Source organism: Harpegnathos saltator, unplaced genomic scaffold, assembly GCF_003227715.2.
Source record: "Harpegnathos saltator strain DR-91 unplaced genomic scaffold, Hsal_v8.6 scaffold364, whole genome shotgun sequence".
Classification (NCBI taxonomy): Eukaryota; Metazoa; Arthropoda; class Insecta; order Hymenoptera; family Formicidae; genus Harpegnathos; species Harpegnathos saltator.
The window spans coordinates 756,501-762,500 of NW_020230166.1; positions in this window are offsets into that span (position 1 = coordinate 756,501).

Consider the following 6,000-nt stretch of genomic DNA (forward strand, 5'->3'; position numbering starts at 1 on the left):
TACGCGCCGCGAGAACAGAACCTCCGCCCCTTTCCCCCCGCTGCGGTCGATGCAACGATTCGTCGTATTGTTCGACGGTCGAAATATTTATTCGTAAGTCCGCGAATACGTGTCGCCGTGCGGCCGTTTAAATTCCGCGACGGCGAGGGGAAGAGGAAAAGAGAGAGAGAGAGAGAGAGAGAGAGAGTGAGAGGGAGGGAGGAGAGGGGACACCGCGCCGAGTATTGCAACAATGGCAACGATTGAACGCGAGAAAGTCGATGTCGTCGTCGAAACCCACATAACGCCAGCGCGCGCTGCTCATCGATCTCGCGCGCGCACGCGCGTGCGCGGGTGTGGGACATAGACACGTACACACACACACACACACACACACATATGGACGAGGGAGCCGGAGCGTGCAAGGGGGTTGGTCTCTCTCTCCCGCGCGCGCGCGCGCGCGCGCGCGCGTGGCGCGTCTATGTACAGGTTGTACATACATATCGGTCGGCGCTATCGATTATTTTACCCATGTGGAACTTTCCCCTAACCCCGCCGGCCTCCCCACTCGGCGTCGCGACGCCTCGTATAGAGCGCGATATCGACGTTACATCGCACAGCTCTCACCCTCCGCACGCCGTTTCCATCCCTCCTCGTCAGCGGGAATCCCCACTTCGGTCATCGCGGAAACTACCCCCAGGGCCGTGAAACGCGGAGGCCAACTTGGGCCCCGATGCGTCTCGAGCGCGACGCGAGCAAACTGGGAGGAGCGCGCGGCTTGCGTCGAAAGCGACAGACATCGCGAGACATGCGACGTCATCATCATGGCGAGCGGGATGCGCCGGGTAACTTGTAAGTCGTTGCAATCGCGGGGAGAGGCGAGCACAGAGAGTCGTGTGGAACGCGAAATTGGAGGAAACGTGTCGTGTGCGCGTCGTGCAAGCTGCAAGTCGCAAACTGATAACCTCGCAACTTGCGGGGAATCGCACGGCGATATCGCCACGCGCCGTCATGACGCCATTGTCGTATTACGACGCGACAGGCGTATATTTATACACACACACACGCGCGCGCGCGCGCGCGCGAGAGAGAGAGAGAGAGTCCAACAGCCGCGACATTCCGAAAACTACACGCGCGGGTCCGCGCGCGCGCGCGCGCGCGCGCGGCCGACAGTCGCGGCTGGAATTCGAATATCGACGAGGCCGGCGGCGTTGATAAGGGAATGAAGATCCAGAGTAAGCGTCTGGTTGAATGAAACAAAAGCAAAGAAAACGGGCAAGAGGCAGGGCCGATAGCGGCTCGCCGCTCGCTGCGAATATTACGCGCGAGCGCATCCCCCTTTGAATATTTATTTTCGCCGCGCCGCACCGCGCGGCACGCGAAATATAATCCGCGGCGCTTTAATCACGCGAATTTATCCGCTTCGCGCTTTAATCCGCGCTTTTTCTTTTCCCCGACCCCGCGGCCGCCGCCGCTCCTCCTCCGCCGAGCCCGCCCACCCCGTCCCGCCGAATATAGCGCGTACGCCGATATCGATTTTACTTTGTCGTTGACTCCGATGGATTTCGTCTGGGGAATATTCGAGGGCCGGCCGCGACCGAGCCGAACGCGCACACACACACGCGTTCGCTCTATCGGCCGGATTTATCTCGTCTCGAAATCGAGATACTCGCAACATGTGTCCTATCGAAATTTTATCAGGCCGCGCCGCGTGGCGCGACACTCGATCTCGCCCCCTGATGGATCGATCTCTCTCCTCTCCCTCCATTTTTGCCCCTCCCCCCCCCCTCGCCACGTGCGTCGTCCGCGACGATCTCTCTCTCTCTCTCTCTCTCTCTCTCTCTCTCTCTCTCTCTCTCTCTCTCTCTCTCTCTCGCTAATCACACCCGTCGATTAATATCGACTCGACCGTTTTTCACCCCACAGCGCGTCGTCTCCGCTTGGGGGATGCGAGCGCGCACGCGAGAGACGATCGAGAATCGCGGGACGCGCAAGTCCTTTCGTTTTCGATTTCTTTCCCCGACTGGCGATCGTGTCTCCTTCCTCCCCTGTCCCCACCGCCCCCCCCCAGCTTCGCCGTCTCTTCCTCTCGACTATGTAACGTAATTAAACGCAATCCTACGCCGGAGCGTCTTCGGAAGTTCCGCGCGGCGAAATCCCGGCCAAGTTCCTGGCGAAGTTTCGCGTCCCTGCGGGGACGGGGAGGGGGGTAAGGAAGGAAGGAAACGCGCGCCCCGAGTGAACACAATTTCCACAGATCGGCGGGTCACTCGTATCGTAATTGCGGATCAATTGAATTGTAAATCGGCCCGGCCGCGGCCATGTGCGGAAGCGGCGCGGTGCGGCGCGGCGCGGCCAGCCGCATCTAACGCGAGCCGCTGCGCGGCCGATCGAAGACAGACGTAAGTCTCCTTGTTTCGAAGTACCACACTCCCTGGCAACTACTTAGTAAACAGTCCGGCGCAAGCGGAACACGCCGCACCTCGCCTCGTCTCGTCTCGCCTCGCCTCGCCGCGCCTCACCTCGCGCGTGGCTCGCCTCTCTCATCAGCGCGTAATTCCAGCGAGGGGGTGGAGAAGAAGGACGACGACGACGACGACGCGAGCCTTTATATTCGCGAGTCATCGCTACGTAATTGTAGATTGCACCCTGCAATAGCGCCATCGATTCGCAATCTGCAGCGTTGACGCTCCTTCCGGCCGACCGGCGGCCGAGAAAGGAGCGTCGCGCGTCGGTCCTCTTTCCTCGGCCGACGGCGACAACGCGACTCGTCCCCGACCTCTTCGCCGCGCGTTTGTTTCCGATCGGAATTTCAGATCGAAATTTCATTATCGAGTCCCGCTCGCCCTCCGTAATTCGCGTTTACCGCAGCGCGATGAAAACAGTCGCGATACCAGATCTGAGAATTTTCAGAAGCCAACGGGATATTGGATCTTGGAATCGGAAGTCGCGCGTTTTCGACCGGCCGGCGCGTTCAAACCGCGCAAGGCCGGCGAGGAAGGATCTGCATCCTCGCACGCACGCACGCACGTGCGTGCGTGTGTGCGAGCCGAGCGACCGGCGCGCCGCACCGCGCGAGTGTCGTTATCTCCTCGACACTTTCCGCGAGATATCAGGACCGCCGTTAAGCGGCGGTCCTACATTCACACCTCGCGCGAGCCTTTGTGCCTTTGGACTATCAATAGTCTCTTGAAGGTTACCGCGCAGAGTTCAATCAAAGTTACGTAAGGGAATTTTCAATAAAGCCCCGAGACTTTCGAGAGTGCCTCGCTCTCCGGCCCACCCGAAGAAGATCCGCACGACGCGACTGTCGGTGTGTCGACTCGGCACTTGAGAGATAATACTCAAGGTGCGCTTCAGCTCGTGCCGAACGCCCGCGTCGATTTTATTTACGCAACTGAAAATCTCCCGCAAACTTCGCCACGTCGCTGTCTGTCTGTCTCGGCGAAGCGAAAGGAACGTCACGCGCGCTAACAGCCGGCGCAAGTAGAAGAGCCTCGTATCGGCGACGACGACGGAACCGGCGCGGATAATCAGCCGACAAAAGAGTGCCGAGAGCACAGAGATAGAGAGAGAGAGAGAGAGAGAGAGAGAGAGAGAGAGAGAGAGAGAGAGAGAGGGAGAGAGAGAGAGAGAGAGAGAGAGAGAGAAAGAGCAAGTCTGTGTCCTAGAACCCGGGCGGAAAACTGGCACAGCGTGCGTGCAGTCAATCGCCGGGTCGATATCGCCCGGCGACGCAGCGCGCCGCTATCAAACACACCTCGGGCGCGAATAATCGATAATCACGTAGGTCGCCACGCGGCAAAGCGCGAGCTTCCCCTGACGGACTCGGGCTTCTCAAACTCGGCGCGCGGCAGCGCGCGGCGGAGCGACGTGAGAGACGCAGAGGAGAGGCGAAGAGGCAGGACGACAGATAAGAGAGAGAGAGAGAGAGAGAGAGAGCCGGAATACTCGCGACAGAGTTTTTCGCGAAGGTAATCGAGAGTAATCCCCGTACGCAACGACAACGAGAACATGGGGCGCGGGGTGCTGGACGCGGTCGAGTGGTCCCTGGGCCACCCCTGGCTCGCCAAACACCCCTGCTCACCGCTCTGGCCGCCGAGCCCTCTCCGCCGTTCCTCCTGGCGCTCGCCCCTCGCGCCCCGTCTCCTCGCTCGACCCCTGCGTATCGAGTTCGTTACAGATCCCCGTGGCGAGATCCCCGCCGCTCGCCCCCCAGCGGCTCTCTCGCACCCCCCGGTTCGACTCTCCACATCTATCTCTCTCTCTTTCTCTCTGCAAGTCTCCGAAGCCTCCACTCACCCCGCACGCCGCCGTTCGCTCCACGCAACCAAACACGTAGCACGTCCCCGTCGCGGCGTCCGCCGAGCTCCCTCGACCCCTCGCGAGAGCGAGAGCGACAACGAGAGCGAGAGCGAGAGCGAGAGCGAGAGCGTGCGGCAACGGAGGGTGCCGCGCGCGCGGAGCCTCTCCGCGTAGCTGTGGCGTAGCATTCGCGATTTGCGCAACTCCGCAACTCCGTGCGCGACGCGCTCGTTTTCTCCGTCGTCGTGTGTGCCAACAACAGCAGCACGACGGCGGCTCGACCTCGTGCGCGCGCGAGTAACCTCAGCCGCGGTAACCGCGCGCGAAGCGGCGAGTTCGAGTCTCGAGCCTCGCGGCGAGCAGCGAGCCCTTCGTCGTAAGAGACGATATCTGACGGAGCGCGAGATTGTCCCGGAAGAAGAAGGAGAAGAAGAGGAAGCGATCCGCGCGAAGCGAGCACGCGCTGGTCCAGCTGCCGCTGTCGCGCGCGCGGCGGGCCAGTCGCCTCCTCCGCGGACGAGGAGGAGGAGGAGGGGGTGCGGCGAGAGGAGAGTCCCGGGCAAACCGCGGCGGAATTCGAGTTTGCACGGGGACACCACGCCGAGACGTAGAGAAGAAGACGACCTGCGTCGTCGGCCGTGAGAGGATAGGAGGAGAGGATAGGAGGAGGAGGAGGAGGAAGAGGAAGGAAGAAGAGCGAAAGGAGCGAGCGCGCACGGCTGCTCCGCTAACGCGACGAGAGAGCGAGAGAAGAGCGGAGGAGGAGAGCGAGGCGACGAGAGGGCCGCACCTCCGCGGGGAAAGACAGACAGAAGGCGAAAGAGAGATACCAACAGGGAAAGGGAGCAAGAGGAGAGCGTCGCGACGCGGCGCGCCGCGCTTCCAAGCGTGCGCACGCGAGCGAGCCGGCGTCGGCGAGTCGCGGCGGACTTGGACGAGGATCGTCGCGAGGAACATCGCCGCAGCCAAGTGCGATACCAAAAGATCGCGTCGTCCTCTCGTCTCTCCCCAATCGAGCGAGATCCCCGTGTCGTCCTCGTCGTCATATCGTCGACGTCGTCGTTGCGACGACTTTGGCTGCGAAGGACGGGGAGAGAGAGAGAGAGAGAGAGAGAGAGAGAGAGAGAGAGAGAGAGAGAGAGAGAGGGAGGGAGGGAGAGGGAGGGAGAGAGAAAGATAGAAAGAGGCGATCGATCGCGAGCGAAGAGCCAAGCAGACACCAGTCGATTCCAGCGGCGCTTCTCTCTCCCGCTCACTCGCGCTCACTCTCACCCACGGCTCTCACCCTCGCTCCACCACCTATCGGGCGGCCATTGATCTCCGTATCGACGCTGAGCCGACCAATCGGACGACCCCTCTCTGCCACCCCAGAGCACGGATTCCACCTACGGTGTCGCCCGATCGAGTTATCGTCGCGGATCGTTGCGACCGCGGCCTCGAGTGCGTCTGCTTCTGAGAGGAGGACATCTTGGAGCGCGAGCGAGCGAGCGAGCGAGCGAGCGAAGCAACGGCGCGTCATGGATGACGCGCGCATCGGCGTATCGACGTTTCGATCCTGAAGTGGCGGATCAGCGGCCAAGAGGCACAGCGGGAGAGAGCGAGAGGGCGAGAAAGCGCGCCCGCGCGAGCGCGCGCGCGCGCGCGCAGGGGAGAAAGAGACGGGGAAATCGGCAAACGCGACTTCAAGGGCATCCGCGAGACCCGCGAGGATGAGGA